This window comes from Rhinatrema bivittatum, chromosome 5, assembly GCF_901001135.1.
Source record: "Rhinatrema bivittatum chromosome 5, aRhiBiv1.1, whole genome shotgun sequence".
NCBI classification, from domain to species: Eukaryota; Metazoa; Chordata; class Amphibia; order Gymnophiona; family Rhinatrematidae; genus Rhinatrema; species Rhinatrema bivittatum.
Genome location: NC_042619.1, coordinates 254,599,265 through 254,620,313, shown reverse-complemented (window position 1 = coordinate 254,620,313; position 21,049 = coordinate 254,599,265). Strand labels below are relative to the sequence as shown.

Below are 21,049 nucleotides of genomic sequence, written 5' to 3'. Positions count from 1 at the left end.
GCTGCCTTGTTTCCAATGCAGCTATAAGATGACCTGCATAAATTTTGACAGAGGCAAAGGGGGATACGGTACGCTTACCCCCACCAATTACCAGAGCCCTGACACTAATAAGATTATTGAAATAAAGACTATGCCTGGAGACTCCAGATCCATTTTGTTTTCTGGTATCTCTCACATCTAATTGGTCTCCAATTCAAATTTTACAGAGCCCAGACGATGTTCCACTATCCACATCAGGACAAAGGGCATGTCAGCCCCTTGACTGGAGAGCAGAGTTGGTAAAGGATTTCTTTACCACTGTAGTGGCTAAAGTGAGAACATCCAGCCTCTCCTTTTCAGCATGTCAGATTTACTACCACAAGGAGGAATCCCTGTATCCCTAGTTCAGGTGGATACTTCATCAGAAGGTGTTCTAGACCACAACAGTTTTTAGCTGCATCCAGTCAGTCAAAAGGATGTTCATCAGGAGGTGAACAAGATCCCCTGCTCAATCACCTTCTTCATCATTGGGATCCTGGATCAGTGTTTCCATACTTCTAGGCTCTGAAGACGGTCAATGGGGATCTCTTCTGACCCCCTCCCAGACCCTCCAGAACACTCATCTCCAACAAAGGACCTTTCCTACTCCAGACCTGTGGATAAGCTGGGAAAAGCACTCAAGTGAATGTGCAAAAGGACAACAATTCTTGACAAACATCTTTAGCCTCCTACAAATTCTGGAAACACTGCAGCAGCAATCCCAGTCCATAATTGCAAACCATAATGTGGGAAACTCCTATTTTATGTATTCCAGTAGCAAGGAAGCTAGATGTCAAGAATAGAGTACAACAATCCTTGGGCTTTGAAATAGTGCAACTACCTCACCAATCAGTTCTTAAAAAAGCAAAGAAAACGAAGGATATACTTGAATATTTTGCCAAGGAGAAATCCCAGGCTACTGGACAATTTTGGTAAAAAGGTGTTTAAGAACTGTATCTTAATGCATGAATTTACACTCACCAATTCTACATGTCTGAACTCAGACTTGCAATGGACCACGAGAAAAAGAGATGAGATAAGCCAGTTTTGTGCCGTGGGAACGAAGGAAAGATATGAGATGGAAAGCAGAAAAGTTTGGATTGGATAAGTCCCCTGAAGCAGGACCTTTGGGTTCGAAACGCGATCACGTCGGGACATTGAATTGGAACATTATCTGTTTTGAGATGAGTATTGTTTCATTTGGAAAATATATAGAGGAGGTGACTTTGTGCACTCATATTATTGACTTTTTTGGATGTTCCCATGAGATATGTATTATTAATATTGAAGGTCGTTAAGGCTCAGCAATATCCATTGCAAGTGACTTTTATAGAAAATGAAGTAAATACCAAAAAACATTGGAGATAAAAATAAAGTAATGTGACCTTTGACCAATTGTGAGTTTGATTGATAGACAAACTCCTTGCGTATGGGTCCTACAAATCTAATTATAAAAGTCTAGTGATTTGATTGACTATGTGGCTAATTTAAATGATATGAAAGCAAAACCAGTGAAACCAATTGCATTTTTGTATTAGCATTTAATACCACAGCATCCATCACAGTGTGCCATATGACTTGTTCAAGGCAAGTAGTCTACACGATAATGTCTATGGCAAGTTGATGGACACCCTATGCCTGGGTGATCACCTTTTTGGAGAAAAGCTTAGAGAAACAGGTGCTCAAATAAAGGAACAACATGTGGCAGTCCAGTCCCTCTTCATGGGACAGGAACAACAGTCTTCTGTAATGTACCCTTAGTAGGCTTTTAAATGACCATATTACCAGAGATGTTCCTTCCGGCAATCCCAGTGATACTAAATACTGTCTCTACTTCCACAACAACAACTTTTGATTCACGCTTGACAGTGCGAGCACCATCAACCAAAAACAATGCAACAAGTCCAGCCAAAGCATGAATCAATTTTTTGAACACCTTTCAAACCTTGCGACTATCATCTCTGGTAGTGAAGAGAATCCAACACTACCTGAAAGAGTGGTGCAAGGGATCACTGGGTCCTCAAGATTGTGTAGTCTGGATAACACTTGAGTTTCTGCTGGCTTCCCACATTGCCTCATTGCTCAGCTTCACTCCAAAATCCATCTCACTTGACGCAACTCTATTTGGAAGTGGAGTCACTCCTCAAACAGTGGGCAACAGAACCAGTTCCTCCCCACTGACATGGAGAGTGGTTCTTCTACCACTACTTCCTTATCCCCAAGAAATCTGGGGGACTAAGACCTATCCTGGATTTAAGAAGCATGAAAAAGCATATACTCTGGGAGAGAGTGAAAATGAATTCCTTCCATACAATCTTGCCCTTCATCCAGAGTGGGGGGTGGATGTGCACTCCAGATCTAAAGGATGCTTACACTCATAGTCCCAAGTGGGCTCCTCCCACTACCAGTATAAAGTTGCTCCCCTTCAGCCTCTAAGCAGCCATGAGGGTCTTCACCAAATGCCTGGCTGTAGTAACAGCACATCTGCGACAACAGAGCATTGAAGCCTTCCTCTGATATGCTAACCCCCCTGCAAAAGTTGGTACAACTGCTACAATCACTAGGATTTCTAATGAATTTTGAAATATCAACTCTAATTCTTTCCCATAAAATCAAATTCATTGGCATGTGGATAGATTCTCAACAAGTGAGAGCACAGCTGAGAAGATCCGGTAGTGGCCCGCAGAGCGGGATACGCCGAGGATCCCCTTTGACGAGAGTAGGCACCTCAGGAATACAGATCCGGTAGTAGCCCGCGGAGCAGGGTATGCTGAGGAAGTCTGTACAGTAGATGTTTAAGAACTTGGTAGCGATGCCAGAACCCGGAGATGGCTCCTGTAGATGTTGTATATGAATTTTGTAGAGCAGGAAAGCTGAATGGCTTCTACTGAAGAAGGATGGTAGTGGCCCGAGGGTTGGGGGTACACTGCGTGGAATCCACAATGCAGTCTGTATAGTAGAAGTCAGTAAAGGTATTCACAGTAGATGGTTCCTGGAGCGAGGTAGAGACCTGAGACGCAGGTCTAGTAGCAGTCAGGCAGGAAGGCCCTCTGAGGAGTGGATAGCCGAGAACGCAGAGGAGCCACCGAGGAGCGGGTACTCAGAGCATCCGGATGCCAAGACCAAGTCAGGAACAGGAAGTTCTTGAATGTGGAGAATTCAGCAAGACAGAACTCCTTGCTAACTTGAGGAAGACAAGGGCTGGTTAGATTAAATACACAAGCGGGCTGACGTCATCGGGTGGGGACGCCCTGAGGTTCCCGCCATGACGTAATCAAATGAGGCCCTTGTGCACGCACATCTAGGTAACTCCAGGTCCAAGATGGTGGTCGGCAGTGCCCATGCTGTCCTGGGAATGCCGGAGAGGTCAGCGGAGACTGGCAGAGACTGCCATTTTTCCCAGACTTGCTGGAACAGGGAAAAAAAAAAAAAGAGGTGAGCATGAGAGGTCACTGCCATCTGTGAATGATAAGCATAACAATTCCATTAACCCACCTTCACAAGTGACTCCTGTAGTGGGTCTCCACTCCCAATGAGACTAGCTAATTCAAAACCTATTGACCAAAGTGAACATTTCACAAAAATGAAACAGGATCTACTCTGGTGGCCAGATCCCTACATTCTTCAGGAGGGCTCTCCTCTCCTCTCGATCTACTTCCACACCAAGTTACGTTGGTAGCAGATGCCTCCATAAAAGGTTGAGGAGCTCACATGGGACCCTTTTGAATTGAAGGAATATGGCATTCATAGAAAAATAATTCCAAATCAATCTCCTAGAAATGAGAGTGATCAGATATGCTTTAATGAGATTCCAGTAGCATACCGGGGGAGAGGGGCTATGCCCCCAGGCGTAGGGCCATAGAGGGGCGCTGATGGCTGACATAGGTAGGACCATGCGGCCACCAGTGGACCTCATTCTACCATCAGCTGAGCAGGGAAGTGTGCTGTTCCTATGCTGTGTGCCAGCCACTGTTCTAAGTTGCGCACTTGCAAGGCCACGCACAACTTTTCTCACAGCCGTGTACAGCAGGAAGATCGGCGGGGCCATGGTGGAGTTCATCCCACCACAGCTCGAAGAAAACAAGTCCCATCCAAATCTCTAGGTGCTCCTTTACTTTCCTGCTGCGCAGTCTCGGAAGAAAAACATTGCCGCAGCAACACAGGCAGAAAGGAGGAGGAGCATCGGCCTACGTGCAGAAGAGGAATAGCGTTTGTGGCAGGGCTGCTGTGGATCCTATCTCATGACAGCCCGAGAAGAGGAGGCTCACTAGCAGGGCTGCTGCGGATCCCACCTCTCGATGGCCCGAGAAGATCATGGCTGCTGCGGAGCCCATCCTGCGGCGACCCATGAAGAGGAGGCCCAGAGGCGAGAGAGAGGCTGAGGCCCTGTAGAGTGTGTGTGTGTGTGTGAGTTGAGAGACTGTGTGTGAATGAGGGCCTGTATGTTCAGAGAGACAGCATGGGAGAGCCTCTGTATGTATGTGAGAGACAGCATGTACTTGAGAGCCTGTGTGTTTGTGTGAGATAGCTTGAGAAAGAGAGCCAGTGTGTATGTGTGTGTGAGAGTCAGCTTGAGAGTAAGCATGTGTGTGTTTGCGCAGTGTGAGAGACAGTATATGAGAATGAGAGCCTGAGTGTATGTGTGTGAGAGAGACAGTGTTAGAATGTATGTGTTTGAGGGAGAAAGGGAAGAAGCCAGGTGGAGAGAGAAGAAACTGTTTTAAAAAACAAAAAGAGACCCTGTAAAAGGAATTGGCAAAAGACCAAGAAAGAGAACATGGAAAAAAAAGCCTGTGACCAACTGATTAGAACAGTGGTTCTCAACCGGTGTGTCGCGACACACCAGTGTGTCGCCAAGCTCCGGCAGGTGTGTCGCGGCTCCCGGTGTTCCACTGCCCCGCTTGTGCTTCCCTTCTCCCTAGGGGTGGGGCCGAAGAATGAAGAGACGCTGCGCGCCAACGCCAGCGGGGCCGAAGAACGAAAAGACCTGAGCGCCGACGTCAGCGGGGCCGAAGAACGAAGAGACGCTGCGCGCCAACGCCAGCGGGGCCGAATAACGAAAAGACCTGCGAGCCGACGTCAGCGGGGCCGAAGAACGAAGAGACACTGCGCGCCGCCGGCAGCTGAAGAGCAGAGAGACCTATGCGTCACCAGCGGCGGGGCCGAAGAACAAAGAGATGCTGCGTGCCGCTGCCGGTGGCTGAAGAGCGCAGAGACCTGCACGTTGCCGGCGGCAGGGCCGAAGAACGAAGAGACGCTGTGAGCCGCTGCCGGCGGCTGAAGAGCGGAGAGACCCTGCACACTGCGGGAGGCGGCTGGAGAGACGTTGCGTACCGCGGGAGGTCAGGCCAGAGGTGGCTGAGAAGTGGAGGCCAAACAATGAGAAGAGGCTCCATGTGAGCTTGTGTGCTTGTGGTAGAATGGGTGCCTGGGTGCATGAGTGAGAGCTTGTGTGCGTGTGTATGTGTGGTAGAATGGGTGCCTGGGTGCATGAGTGACAGCTTGTGTGCCTGTTGTAGAATGGGTGCATGAGTGAGAGCTTGTGTGTGTGTGTGTGGTAGAATGGGTGCCTGGGTGCATGAGTGAGAGCTTGTGTGTGTGTGTGTGGTAGAATGGGTGCCTGGGTGCATGAGTGAGAGCTTGTGTGCCTGTGGTAGAATGGGTGCCTGGGTGCGTGAGTGGGAGCTTTGTGTGTGTGTGTGTTAGAATGCATGCCTGGGTGCGTGAGTGGCAGCTTTATGTATGTGTGTGTTGGAATGCATGCCTGATTGCATGAGTGAGAGCTTGTGTACCTGTGGTAGAATGGGTGCCTGGGTGGTGAGTGGTGAGTGGCAGCATTGTGTGCGTGTGTGTGTTGGAATGCATGCCTGGGTGCGTGAGTGGCAGCTTTGTGTGTGTGTGTGTGTGTGTTAGAATGCATGCCTGATTGCATGAGTGAGAGCTTGTGTGCCTGTGGTAGAATGGGTGCCTGGGTGGTGAGTGGCAGCTTTGTGTGTGTGTGTTAGAATGCATGCCTGATTGCATGAGTGAGAGCTTGTGTGCCTGTGGTAGAATGGGTGCCTGGGTGGTGAGTGGCAGCTTTGTGTGTGTGTGTGTGTGTGTGTGTGTGTTGGAATGCATGCCTGGGTGCGTGAGTGGCAGGTTTGTTTGTGTGTGTGTGTGTGTGTGTGTGTTAGAATGCATGCCTGATTGCATGAGTGAGAGCTTGTGTGCCTGTGGTAGAATGGGTGCCTGGGTGGTGAGTGGCAGCTTTGTGTGTGTGTGTGTGTGTGTGTGTGTTGGAATGCATGCCTGGGTGCGTGAGTGGCAGCTTTGTGTGTGTGTGTGTGTGAGAATGCATGCCTGGTTGCATGAGTGGTAGTGTGAGTGTGTGTGGTAGAATGGGTGCCTGGGTGCATGAGTGAGAGCTAGTGTGTGTGCGGTACAATGGGTGCATAAGTGGCAGTGTGTGTGGTTGTAAGTGGCAGAGTATGTGTGAGCTTGTATGTAAGTGACAGCATATGTGTGATTGAGAGAGACTGGTCAGGGAGGTGACTGGTGTGTGTGTGTGTGAGAGACAGAGACTGGTCAGGGAGGTGACTGGTGTGTGTGAGGAAGAGAGGGAAGTTACTGGTCTGTGTGAGACAGAGACTGGTTGTGACTGGTTGTGGGCCCTAAGGAAGAGGACTGTGAGGACAGAGCTTCAGCAGCCACTGCTGCTTCTGGTGAGTGCTATTGGTCTGCAAGGGAAAGGAGTAGGAGAGTTGCTGGAGAGGGTAAGTAAAGGCAGCTTTTTAAGTTTATTTTTCTTGATTGCCATTTTAATTATTGGGTATTATGTGATGTGTCTGCTGTTTTGAAATAGTTTGATATTTAGACAATTTTTAATAATTTTTATGAGTTTTTAATTGTTGGATGTTATTCTGTTCATCAGCTGTTTTGTAACATTTATTAGTCTAGTTTTACAATTATTTCTAAGTGGGTATCTATAGCAGCTTGGCTTGCTCTGTTTTCCCAATAGGAGACGCGGCCGAGCTTCGATCCTTGACTCCGCCCCTCCTAGGCACACACGCGAGGGGGGAGCTTTTAAAGGGCCTTTGGCGCCAAGCCACGGCCCGCCCTCGGAGATGACATCAGACGCCAGCGGGGATTTAAACCCAGAGCCTGACTAGACGAACTGCCTTGCAACGAGGTTCTCCTGCTGAGGGTTACTAGTTGCTGTTCCTGCCGTCATCTCTGCTCCAGACCTGCTCCAGCCTCTGTCCCTGTTCCAGCTCCGTTCCTGCTCCAGCCTTCGTTCCTGCTTCTGCTCCCGCTCCAGTTCCAGTTCATCTCTTGTTCCAGCTCCCGCTCCTGCTTCAGTTCGCTGTTCCAGGTTCCAGTCCTGCCTCTCCTTCGGATTGTCTTCTTGGTTCTTGACTCTGGCTTGTCTCTCTGTACTTCTTGTACGTCCAGCTCTTGGACCGTCTTGACGCTGCTATCCTTCATCCTGAGAGAACCCACCTAAGTCCCAGTGGCCCGGGTCCTCACGGGCTCCTCCCAGGGGGATCTTGGGCTTCCAGGGTGAAGATCCTGCCTGGTCGCCTGGCTCCGTGCCGCCTCCCAGCCTTTCTTTCTCCGTGGAGTTCTCCTAACCATCCTTCTCCTCTCCGCGAGGCCGGCCCAAGGGTCCACCACTCATCCGCAACAATATATATATATGATTTTAATTAATAGAAGTTATGTTAGTAATTTTAAAATATTCATTTATTAGTATGTTTTACTATTATAATTGATATTTCTTGGTTTTATTTGTTTTATGAGGTGGTTCTGTTTTTCCATTGTTACACACAGAGTCTGGCTTCTTGGAATTTACATTTTAGTTTTTGTCTGCATAATTTGTGATCCTTCATTCTGTATTTGGTGAGGGTCTGTCTCTGCTCTGTGCGTGTAGTGTCTCTGTATAGAGATCTATAGCAATCGGGTTTGTTTCATTTCCCATTAGGTGGTGTATTGGTATTCTGGGACCCAGTGTAATATTTATCCTTGCTTTTTCACTGGTAGGGTTATTGTTGTTTGAGTCTTTGGTGTTACCACTGTTACGTTATGATAGGTTTGCTGTATAGATTTTGAGTATCTTTTCTGCGGGGTTTTGTGTTAGTTCACAATGTGCCTGGCAGTGGAAGGTGTTTGTGCTGCTGTTACTGTGAGGTGACACCAGCATTTGAAAATATTTTTATATGATGAGCTGTAAGGGAAACATCCAAGCACCATTGTTGGAGGAATTTCTGTGGATGCACAAAACTGGAGGTGCAGGATTTATATTGATATTCTGTTCCTTCCTGTATACATTTCAGACTTCACTTTCATAGCCATATAGAATTAATTGAATGAGACTATCAAATAGTTTTGATAGTAGTTTTACTAGAAGGATGAAACTAGTCAGCTTTTTAAAATTATACAGAAAACCCTTTGGACTTTTACTGAGATTTTTTTTACAGCCAATTTTAAAGCAGGGGGCCATGTTATGGCAGTGGGTGTGATATGAAAAGATGTCATTTTGGCTCCCTCCACCCCCAAATTCTTCTCTAGAGATGCCACTGATTTTCTGTGACCTTAAGCATTAGTACAAGAAGGATGGGGGGAGGGGCTCTGGAGAGGTACACAAATGCATTGGCCCCCCAGTTGCCGGAGATCCTTGTTACGCCACTGATTCACTCGCTTCCTCCAGGAGAAGAGTATTTTCATTCAAACTGACAATCACATTTGCTATGTCACAAGTTTGCAGCCTGAGGGTTGTACGACCTGCTGACAGTTTCAGACATACGTGCTCAGAGACAGCTATATGCAGTGACAATCAAGTTTATTCTAAGTGCCAAGGGATCCTTTTACATTTCCAGCTTTCCAGTCTTTTGTTGAGACATTGGGCTTACTCCACATCATTTAGGTAAAAGTTCCCCCACCCCCTAGAATCTACTTCCTCACACTACTTTTTGAAGCTCCAGTGTAACTTACTAACAGCCAGAACACCACTGCTCCTGAGTCTTCTGACTCCCCATCTGGTTCTGCTGAAAGCAGAGTTGCTTTCCTGTAACAGGTGTTCTCTGAGGACAGCAGGATGTTAGTCCTCACCTATGGGTGACAACAATCTGATGGAGCCCCAGTCCAGAACTTTGATCTCAAAGATTCTAGAGCTTTCAAACATGCCCTATTGAGCATGTGCAAGTGTAGTTATCACCCTGCCGTTAGGCAGAGTCCCTCAGTCCATGTTGAAACCAAATCCTAGGGGAGGGGGTGGGTTTCATGAGGACTAAAATCCTGCTGTCCTCAGAGAACACCTGTTACAGGTAAGCAACTCTGCTTTCTCCAAAGACAAGCAGGATGGAAGTCCTCACACAAGGGTGATTCCCAAGCTATAGGCTGCCTGCACAGGACAAATCAGAAAACCCAGAATGCTGAAAGCACCACCTTTCTCCTATTTGCCTGTGAGACAGCCAACACAAAAATGGGTTAAGAGGGGAAAGAGTTGGGTTCTACAAAAGAAAACCATAGAACAAACTGAGACAGAAATACCCAATCAGGTCTGGGTCCGGGTTCTCTGATGGCATTGAGGTGACCATGCCGCTCGATGGCAGTCCTGGTCCCCGATGTGGTCCGGACCGTGATGCTTGAAGTTAGTGCCACTATTCTGCCACATCGAGGCCCATCGTGCTCAATGACGCTCGTGTCAATACCGTTCTTCTGGTGCATCAAGAGACCAGGGCACTCAGTGATGTCTAGGGCACTTGCTGATGCCTACAGCATGGAAGGGCTCTTGCCCCCAGCCAGAGTAAATAGACAACGTGCATGGCATTCAATGGCGCCCATGGTCAATGGCCTTTATGGCATCGAGAGCAGTCATGCACCTCAATGGCATCAAGGGTGCCCCGGCACCTCAGTGGCATCAGGGGTGACCATGGTGCTCAATGGCAGTCCTAGTTCCTGACGCGGTCCTGACATTTACACCCATGCCAGCACACCGCTGGTCTGATGCATGCACGAGCAACCGTTATCAGGCATGGCACCAAAGGTGCAGCAGAAATGCTGCTTACCCAGGCTCCTGCTCACCCTCTCTCACAAGGAGTCTGCACTGCATCACTGGCAAGCAGGAGGAGAGGCTATGACAACTGGGGCTCCTACCCATGGAGACTAGCTCCTTTGAATGTGGGGAGGATGAGCTCCTCTTTCACAGGAATGGTGCACTTCTCAATCCCTTCACTGTCCAAGCATACATCCATGTTGTTCACTAATCAAGCTCAGTGGCCTACCCAGATCATATATGGACTGCATTCTGTCAGTCCTGTTAGCACCAGACAAAGGCACAAAAACAGAAAGAGCAAGGAGAGGACACAGAAACTAAATGGCAGATGCAGAACGTATTTAATAAAGAATAGAATTAGACTCTGCCAAGCTGAACAGTGACTAAGGCACATCATGCAGTGGGCATAAAGTTTAAAAGGAAAAGAAAAAAAATAAAATAAAAAAACAAAACAAAAAATAAAAACTACTGTAAGGAAAAGAAAAACAGCTGCATCTCCAGAAAAAAAAATTGCAACAAAAACTGTGAGGAGAGAGCAAAGCTGAATACCATGACCACACAGCTTCATGGAAAAAAAAAGACAGGGATTCTGCCCAGATGGCAGGGTGATAGCTACATCTACACAAGCTCAATAAGACATGTTTGAAAGCTCTAGAATTTTTTAGATCAAAGTCGGAGAAAGGCAGTTGCTGCTTTCCTTAAAAGCTTTGCAGCTTTTTGATTAAATCCAGCTATGTTTTCTAATCACTGGCACAGCTCTCTAACAGCTAGCTTAACCTCGATTGGTTCCTTGCTGCAGCTCACCAGACTACCTTTCCCATCAACCTCGTCTCTCTTGTTCCTCCAGGTTTTATCGTCCCCGTGCAACTCTGGTTTAGGATTTCTTTCGCCATCAGAAATAGGGTTCCCTATAGGCTTGCCATCAGAACTCCCTCTGCCTATTTGCCGTCTTTTTTAGTTTTGTTTAATGTATGTGAATCCCCTAGTTCATCATACCATGTTCTATGTGAATACGTAAGGGCGCCCAGGATCATGGACTCTGTGTCAAGAAGCAATAAAGATATTGGAATGGCATACAGAACATCAAGCTGTCCTGCTAGCGACCTATCTTCCAGAGATCTCCAACATGTTAGCAGATTGCCTCAGCAGAGTTTTTCAACCACATTTTTCAGGTAATACAAGGACTAAGGGGCACTCCATGAAGTTAGCAAGTAGCATATTTAAAACAAATCAGAGAAAAGTATTCTTCACTCAACATACAATTAAGATCTGGAATTTGTTGCCAGAAGATGTGGTTAGGGCAGTAAGCTTAGTTGGGTTTAAAAAAGTTTGGGACTAGTTCCTCAAGGAGAAGTCCATAAATTGTTATTAGTCAAGCTGACTTAGGGAATAGCTACTGCTATTACCTGCATCAGTAGCAGGGGATCTATTTAATGTTTGGGTACTTGCAAGGTATTTGCGACCTGGGTCGGCCACTGTTAGAAACAGGATGCTGGGCTTGATGGACCCTCAGTCTGACCCAATATGGCAACTTCTTATGTTTGTTTTTGGCCATGGCAGGATGGGGGTTTGGGAGCTCCTGAGGTGGAAGCATAATATAAAGCTACTCAATTAAAGGCTTTAGTAGAATGGCAAGACAGAATAAACCTTCGGCAGTGGGTGGCAGTCGAACAGTTCTTTCTGAAACATGTGACATTAGTAGACTATCCCTGGGTTTCCAAGGAGCTGAGAGAACCAAAGACTCCAGTTAATCCTTTTTCAGAGCATATAATTCGTTTGTGGGATGCTGTCAGGGATAAAATATTCAAAAAGGATCTAAACCTCTTCAAGTTAGCATTTGACATGCAGACTGCTCTTAACATAAGTGATGGTGAGCTTCCTCTGGGCATTGTTTTGATTATCTCTTGCAATGTATCTCTGACTTGTATACTGTATTTTGTCTTTATTGTATAAATGTTGATTTTATTATGAGTGTTTTTTTATGCACCCTGCTCTGAACCATGGAGGGGTGGGTTTTAAATAAATAAAAGGGTATCCTGGGGGAAATTTTCTCCTCTTGCCCCTGTTAGGAACAATGGAGATTTCTTCCCAGGCAAAGATTTGGTGGTGTTTAAGAAACAAGTAGAAAAAAAAACAACTGTTCAGTGGTCAGTGTTTCTCTATTTGCTAGGAAACAGATGTGTAGAATTTTCAGCTCTCAAGGGAAAACCTGGACTGCTTAATAGTGAATTTTTTTGCATTTCTTCAAATGGAGACATTACTTACAGCATTGAGTTGGTACTTCTATAATATATAATATATAGAGTTGGTACTTCTATAATATATTATATAATATAATATAAAGAATCTTTACTTCTTTTGAAAAGTTATGTTGTAAAATGCTAAAGTCTAAAGGGCTTATATCTCAGGTCTATAAAATGTGAACAGTATGATTGATGGCTGGGTATTGGCAGGAAAGTAAGTCAAAGAAAGAGATGACACAAGATGTGTGGCACCTTATAGACTAACCAATATTTTGAGGCATGAGCTTTTGAGGACAGAGTCCACTTTGTCAGACGTATGAAGTGAAGTACAGAGGTGGGTAAAATATAAGGGGAATCGGAGGAGAAACAGAATAAAGAGAAGGCACTGAGTAGGCAGACAGGGTGTCGAAACAGTAAGAACTGCTTGGAGAAATTTCTAAAACTTAAAAACTACTGGGGAGAAGTAAACTATTGGGGTATATTATTTAGTGTGTTTGTATGTTTTGTTTTAAATAGGTAGTCAGAAAGGCAGGCAACAAACAGAAGTTTGTGTGTTTGTATATCCCACCCCTCTCCCACCCACCCACCCTTAAATCATCCTTTAGTTTATAGGGTGTCACTTTCACACTTAAAAACCCCCCCCAAAAACCCCCAGCCTTTTAACTTAAACTCAGAAATTCCCCATACCTTATCAAGAGTTTAATCCTTCCCTTGTAGGTCACTACCTGATATTTAGTGAATATACTAATATATTTAAAGGACCCTAATTGTATGCAATCCTACACCCATAGCAAACTAAAACTTAACTAGGAACTGAACAATTTTAAGATGAAGGCAGCAGTCCAGCAGCAAAAGGGGGGGCCTCCCAGTCTTTTGCACTGAGTGTCACATGTATGATTTTTTACCCGCCAGTGAGAAATTGTATGTGTGCATTCGATGCAGGAAGCTCCTATCTCTCAGAGAACCAGTCCGATCTCTGGATGCTAGAGTGGCAGACCTGGAGGAGCTGAGGCAGACAGAGAAGTATATAGATGAGACCTTCAGGGACATAGTAGCCAAGCCCCAACTCCAGACTGACATCCCTGGTGCTGCCTTGGAGGAGGGAGATCTCATGATCGGAGAGTATCAACCTGGTGCAGCAGGAAATGATCCTGTAGCAAGGACCTGCTCTCAAAGTGGTGCATTGTCCTCTTGCACCAATTATGTGTCTCCCAAGGCTACTGCCAAGGAGGGAAGGGTTAGATTGGCTGTCATAGTTGGTGATTCGATTATTAGGAATGTAGACAGCTAGGTGGCTGGTGGGCATGAGAATCGCCTGGTAACATGCTTATATGGTGCAAAGATAGCAGACCTCATGCGTCACCTAGATAGGATTTTAGACAGTGCTGGGTAGGAGCTGGCTGTTGTAGTACATGTGGGCAACAAAGACATAGGAAAATGTGGGAGGTTCTGGAAGCTAAATTTAGGCTCTTAGCTAGAAAGCTGAAATCCAGAACCTCCAGGGTAACATTCTCTGAAATGCTCCCTGTTCCACGCGCAGGCCCCCAGGGGCAGACAGAGCTCTGGAGTCTCAATGCATGGATGAGACGATGGTGCAAGGAAGAGATTTCAGTTTTGTAAGGAACTGTGGAACCTTTTGGGGAAGGGGGAGTCTTTTCTGAAGGGATGGGCTCCATCTTAACCAGGGTGGAACCAAGCTGCTGGCACTAACCTTAGAAAGGAGATAAAGCAGCTTTTAAACTAGAACAAAGGGGAAAGCAGACAGTCACTCAGCAGTGCATGGTTCAGAAGGAGGTATCTGTAAAGCAGGGGTGGGCAATTCCAGTCCTCGAGGGCCACAAACCTGTCGAGGTTTTAGGATATCCTAATGAATATGCATGACATATATTTGCATACAACTGAGGCAGAGTGCATGCAAATCTCTCTCATGCATATTCATTAGGGATATCCTGAAAACCAGACTGGTTTGTGGCCCTCGAGGACCGGAACTGCCCACCCCTGCTGTAAAGGATACTAATGAAGCATTAGAGTTAGGGCATCCCGACAGTGAGGTTTCAATAATAAGAAAAGTAGTCCAAGTGCCTATAATTAAATTCTCACCTAAGCCAAAAGATTCTAATTTATCCCTATCAACAGAAAAGCAGAATGTAAATACAAAAAAAAACACACTTTGAAATCTTGAATGCTAATGTCAGAAGTCTAGGAAGTTTAGATGGGAAAATTAGAGTGTATAGCAGTGAATGATGACATAGACTTAATTGGCATTTCAGAGACATGTGGAAAGAGGATAATCAATGGTATAATGCTATACCAGGGTACAAATTATATCACAATGACAGAGAGGAGCATTGTGGTGGCAAGGTGGTGCTTTATGTCCGAGATGGTATAGAGTCCATCACGATAAAGATCCTGCATGAGACTAAATGCACAATCAAATGTTTATGGGTAGAAATCCCTTGTGTGTTGGGGAAGAGTATAGTGATAGGAGTATACTACCATCCACTTGGCCAAAATGGTGAGAAGGATAGTGAAATGCTAAGAGAAATTAGGGAAGCTAACGAAACTGGTAGTGCAGCAATAATGGGAGATTTTAACTTACCCCAATATTGACTAGGTAGGTGAAACATCAGGGCATGCTAGAGAGATAAAGTTCCTGGATGGAATAAAAGACAGTTTTATGGAGCAATTGGTTCAGGAACCAATGAGAGAGGGAGCAATTTCAGATCTAATTCTCAGTGGAGCGCAGGATTTAGTGGTGGGGCTGCTTGCAATAGTGATCATAATGTGATCACTTTTGAATTAATGATTGGAAGGGGGACAGTAAGTAAATCCATGGCTCTAGCACTAGACTTTCAAAAGGGAAACTTTGATAAAATGAGAAAAATAGTTAGAAAAAACAGAAAGGTGCAGCTACAAAGGTATAAAGTGTGCAACAGGCGTGGACACTGTTAAAAAAAATACCATCCTAGAAGCACAGACCAGATGTATTCTATGCATTAAGAAAGGTGTAAAAAGACAAAACAATTACCGGCATGGTTAAAAGGTGAGGAGAAAGATGCTATTTTTGCCAAAAGATCTTCATTGTAAGAAGGATCAAGATCAAAAGATCAAGTTGGAAGAAGGATCCATCAGAAGAAAATAAGATAAAGCATAAGCATTGGCAAGTTAAATGTAAAACACTAATAAGACAGGCTAAGAGAGAATTTGAAAAAAGGTTGGCCATAGAGGCAAAAACTCACAATAAAAACTTTTAAAAATATATCTGAAGCAGAAAGCCTGTGAGGGAGTCGGTTGGACCTTTGGATGATCAAGGGGTTAAAGGGGCACTTAGAGAAGATAAAGCCATCGTGGAAAGAAAGATTAAACAATTTCTTTTCTTTGATGTTTACTGAAGAGGATGTTGGAGAGATACCTGTTCCGGAGAAGGTTTTCATGAGTAATGATTCAGATCAACTGAACCAAATCATGGTGAACCTGGAAGATGTGGTAGGCCTGATTGACAAACTGAAGAGTAGTAATTCACCTGGACTGGATGGTATACACCCCAGGATTCTGAATGAACTAAAAAATGAAATTTCAGACCTATTTCAATTAATTTGTAACCTATCATTAAAATCATCTGAAGTACCTGAAGATTGGAAGATGGCCAATGTAACACCTATTTTTAAAAAGGGATCCAGGGGTGATCTGGGAAACTATAGACCAGTAAGCCTGAATTCAGTGCCGGGAAAAATCGTGGTAACTGTTATAAAGAATAAAATCACAAAACATTTAGATAGACATGGTTTGATGGGACACAGCCATCATGGATTTACCCAAGGGAAGTCTTGCCTCACAAGTCTCCTATATTTTTTTGAGTGGGTGAATAAACATGTGGACCAAGGTGAACCGGTAGATGTGGTGTATTTGGATTTTCAGAAGATGTTTGACAAATGTCGCTCATGAGAGGCTTCTAAGAAAGCTAAAAAGTCATGGGATAGGAGGTGATATCCTTTTGTGGATTGCAAGCTGGTTAAAAGACAGGAAACAGAGAATAGGAATAAATGGTCGATTTTCACAGTGAAAAAATGTAAACAGTGGAGTGCCTCAGGGATCTGTACTTGGACCAATGCTTTTTAATATATTTATAAATGATCTGGAAGGGGGTACGACAAGTGTGGTGATCAAATTTCTGGATGAAACAAATTATGCAGAGTAGTTAAATCTTAAACAGATTGTGATAAATTGCAGGAGGACCTTGCGAGACTGGAAGATTGGGCTTCCAAATGGCAGATGAAACTTAACATGGACAAGTGCAAAGTGATGCATATAGGGAAAAATAACCCTTGATGTATTTATACAATTTTAGGTTCTATCTTAGGCGTTATCACCCAGGAAAGAGATCTAGGCGTCATAGTGGATAATACATTGAAATTGTCAGCCCAGTGTACTGTAGCAATCAAAAAAGCAAACAGAATGTTAGGAATTATTAGGAAGGGAATGGAAAATAAAACAGAGGATGTTATAATGCCGCTGTATTGCTCCATGGTGAGACTGCACCTTGCATACTGCATGCAGTTCTGGTCACCACATCTCAAAGAGGATATAGCTGCACTGGAGAAAGTGAGGAGAAGGGCAACCAAAATGATAAAGGCCATGGAATGGCTGCCCTATGAGGAAAGCCTAGACATTAGGGCTGGTCAGCTTGGAGAAGAGACATCTACGGGGGGATATGATAGAAGTCTACAAAATCATGAAAGGACTTAAACAAGTTAATGTAAATCGGTTATTTACTCTCTCAGATAATATAAGGACCAGGAGGCACTCCATGAAGTTAGCAAGTAGCTCATTTAAAACAAATCGAAGAAAATTCTTTTTCACACAAAGCATAGTTAAGCTCTGGAATTCATTGCCAGAGGATGTGGTTACAGAAGTTAGTGTAACTGGGTTTAAAAAAGGTTTGGCTAAGTTCCTAGAGGAAAAATCCATAAACTGCTATTATGGTAATTAATAAGCAATAGTAGCTTATGATTTATCTAATGTTTGGGTACTTAACAGTACATATGACTTGGATTGGCCACTTGATGGACCCTTGGTCTGACCCAGTATGGCATATTTTATGTTCTTATTAGTCCTGGGGGAATTCTGCGCTACTGTGGAACGCATAATTTGCGCAGAATTCCCCCCTGCACAGAATTGCCATTTTCTGCGTAGCATTGCCAAATTCTGTGCAGAAAACAGCAGAGGAGACCCTGGCATGCTGCAAATGGAGCGCACGAAGATAAAGGCCCCCATGTGCTGCAGGACGCGCTCCGCTCGCGGCGACGATGAAGGCCCTGGCGCGCCGTTCTTGGCAAAGATGAAGGCCCCCATGTGCCACGAATGGAGTGTGCTCCATTTGCAGCGAAGATGAAGGCCCCGGTGAGAGTGAATGTGTGTGTGTGTGTGAGAGAGGGAGAGGGGTGTGAGAGCATGGAAGTGAGAGAGCGGGGGTGGGGGAATGCTTGAGTGTGGGTGCCAGAGAGAGGCAGTCTATATGAGGAGATTGTGAAGGAGTGTGTATGTGTGTGTGAGAGACTGGGAGCTCGTGTGTATGAAAAAGGGATCGTGTGTATGTTAGGGTGCTAGTCTGTGTATGTGTGAGACAGAGCCTGTGTGAAGGGGTGCATGCGAGAGAGACATAGGTAGTTGTGTGAGGATGTATGTCAGAGAGAAAGGGAGCTTGTGTGGGTGTGTATGCAAGAGAGAGAGGGACCCTGTATGAGGTGATGTATGTGTATGCAAGAGAGAGAGGGCCCTGTATGAGGATGTGTGTATGTGTACTAGAGGGAGGGAGCCTGTGAGAGGGGTAGTACTGAGAACGGGGTCAAACTCTGGGACTGGCGATAGAGTGGAAGGGGTTGAGCCTATAGATGGAGGGGAGAGATACTGGCAGGTGGAGGAATTGGGGCCTGAGAGGGCAAAGTGGCCAGGGGAGTAGAAGAGCGAGTGGAAGGGACACTCTTACAGTGAATTTCTAGGGAAATTCTGCTGAAAATATTTAAATTTCTGCATCTCTAAGTAATAACTTTATTAATTTAAAATGTAATTACTTAAAGACTGTCATGTAAATTGTGTTCTTTTGACCAATATAAAGTTTGCAGACGTTTAAGTTTTTGTGCGCAGAATTTTAAATTTTTTTGCACAGAGTTCCCCCAGGAGTATCTTATTTTATAGCATTATAGTCCATTCTACTGACAACTGAGGTGTGAAAAGATAGCATGATCTGATAACATAGATAGTTGTAGTGTGCCATGAAGCCATTGTCTCTGTTCAGACTTAGTTTTTTGACTAGTTCCAATTGAGCAGTTTCACACTGGAGTGTTCCTTTGAAGTTTCTTTTTAGGAGTATGGCAACTTTAAGGTCAGATACTGAATGTCCTGGAAGGTTTTTGAATGTTGCCATTTCTAATGTCAGATTTATGTCCATTTATTCTTTTCCTTAGTATTTGAACTGTTTGTCCCGAGTAGATAGATGGACATCGCTTGCAGATGGCAGTATATATATATATATATATTACATTGAAAGAAGAGAAGATGAATGAGCCCCAGCTGTTGTAGTTGATGGCATTGCCAGGGTTAATATGTACACATTGGGTTTCTGGCAGGGTCTGGTTCCTGAGTTGATGTCATTGTTATACAAATTTATGGAATATACCTACATGCCTCCAGCTTCTACCCACCTCCTACCACCAGGTCCATTGTCTACAGCCAAGCCCTGCAGAACAATCACATCTGTTCTAACCTCCTCGGAGAGGGACTACCATCTAGAGAAATTACAAAGTTAATAGGTATGGCTCCATATCCCAAAAGGAGTTGGGCTAATTCTTTGAAAAACTCAGGGAAGACCACATTTGGAGCAGAAACATTCAGAAACAGGAGGCACTGCCCAGCCGCAGAGATTACTTTTAGTACTCACCTACCCATCACATCAGATTTTTGGGATTTATTTATTTTATTTATTTAAGGCTTTTCTATACTGGCATTCATGATACAATCATATCATGCCGGTTTACAGATAACAGGGGAGTGAAAACTTTGTTCATTTAACCAGTGCAGAAGAAGCAAAAAGTTACAATATGAGAAGGTCATTGAAACTGGGGAATGAAGGAGAATAAGAATAGATAGAAATAAATATAAACTTTACAGAGGTAGATTGTTTACATTGTGCAGTAATGTCTCTTTGTGGTTAGTATTTACATTGTCCTGTTAGGTCTCAATGGGTGGTAGAATCTGTAGGGTTCGCGTGTCGTAGGATCTCTCCTTGGATATTAGACTCGGGAAAGGCTTGTTTAAATAGCCAAGTCTTAAGCCTTTTTCTGAACGTCAGCAGGCAAGGTTCAAGTCTGAGATCAGGTGGTAAGGAATTCCAAAGAGCAGGGATATAACTTGAACTGCCAAAGTCTTTCTAAAAAGAATTACCACTCAATTTTTTCCCCACTAGCAGCTGAGTAAGTACAAATGTGAACCGGTAGATGTAGTGTATTTGGATTTTCAGAAGGCATGCGACAAAGTCCCGCATGAGAGGCTTCTAAGAAAACTAAAAAGTCATGGGATAGGAGGTGATGTCCTTTTGTGGATTTCAAGCCGGTTAAAATGTCTTTTTGTAATTTCTCTAGATGGTAGTCCCTCTCCGAGGAGGTAGAACAGATGCACCAGTGTGGACGGATATGGATGGATTCAGACTTTCTGGGTCCAATATTTCTTTTCAAAGATAAGGGATTCGTGTTTTTCCGCAAGAGAGATGTTTCTTTCTTAGGTTTAAAAATGTGTATGTTCCCAGACATATCCAAAGCAACTCAGTCTAAAAGGACGCGATTTTTGCTTTATGTGCCCTGCTGTAACTAGTGTGGGAGCCTTCTGTTGGTTTTATTTTCCTTGTAAATGCATAATTAAGTTTCAAGGGGTTAAATATCTTTTCTTTGATCCTTCCCAATTAAATGTTTTTCTTATGTACCTGTTGTGTCCGTCCATCGCAGATGCCTGCGACCACTCTGCCTCACCTCTCTTCTACCTTTCTCCTCCTCCCTCGGAAGGATGGCTGCCTCTGCTGCTAAGTGCTGAAACCTTTGGCGTCTCTGAACCAGCATGGGCGTCCCCGTCTGCCATGCTTCTCCTGAGGAATCCTAGGGCATGCTGCCTACGTCATGGCAGGAACCTCGGGGGCGTCCCTACCACATGATGTCAGTACCTCTGGGTATTTAAACCTCAGCTCCGCTCCAAATCAATGAGTTAGCAAGGACTGGTTTTGCTACTCTGACCACTTCTAAGCTGCTCGCTTGGATTCTTCTCTGCCCTCTGGGGTATCTCACTCCAAAAGAAGCTCTGGGTACCCGCTCCTCGGGGGCCTCTCGCTTCTACTCGCCCTCCGGGGTTAATTTGCCTAACCTGAAGAACACCCACTCCTCAGGGGTCCTGTCTGCTTTCTTTCAGGAACCCTCAGTGCTCCTAGGTACTCGCTCCTCGAGGGCCTATTCTGTTCAGGGTATCCTGCACCTTGGACCACGGGTCCCTCTCTTCATTCAGCTACCTAAGGAAGTTATCAGCACTGCTACTCTGAGTATCACTACGCTCCAGCTCTCCTCATTCCACCCTTCTGCTTCACTGCTTATACCGCGCTGCGGAACACTACCAGACCTTTGCTACATCTGGGTGAGACCATCTACTACTGAGATTGTCTGAGCTACTGTGATACCACTGATCTACAGCACTGTCCGTTCCTTGGGCAAGATTC

General features: G+C 44.9%; 1 protein-coding gene across 2 annotated transcripts in view; it reads right to left on the bottom strand.

The window, feature by feature from the left end:
• The window catches only part of SLC18A1 (solute carrier family 18 member A1), a 128,554-nt gene that overhangs the window by 46,666 nt on the left and 60,839 nt on the right, over window positions 1-21,049 (bottom strand). The gene's annotated exons all lie outside the window — the stretch shown is intronic.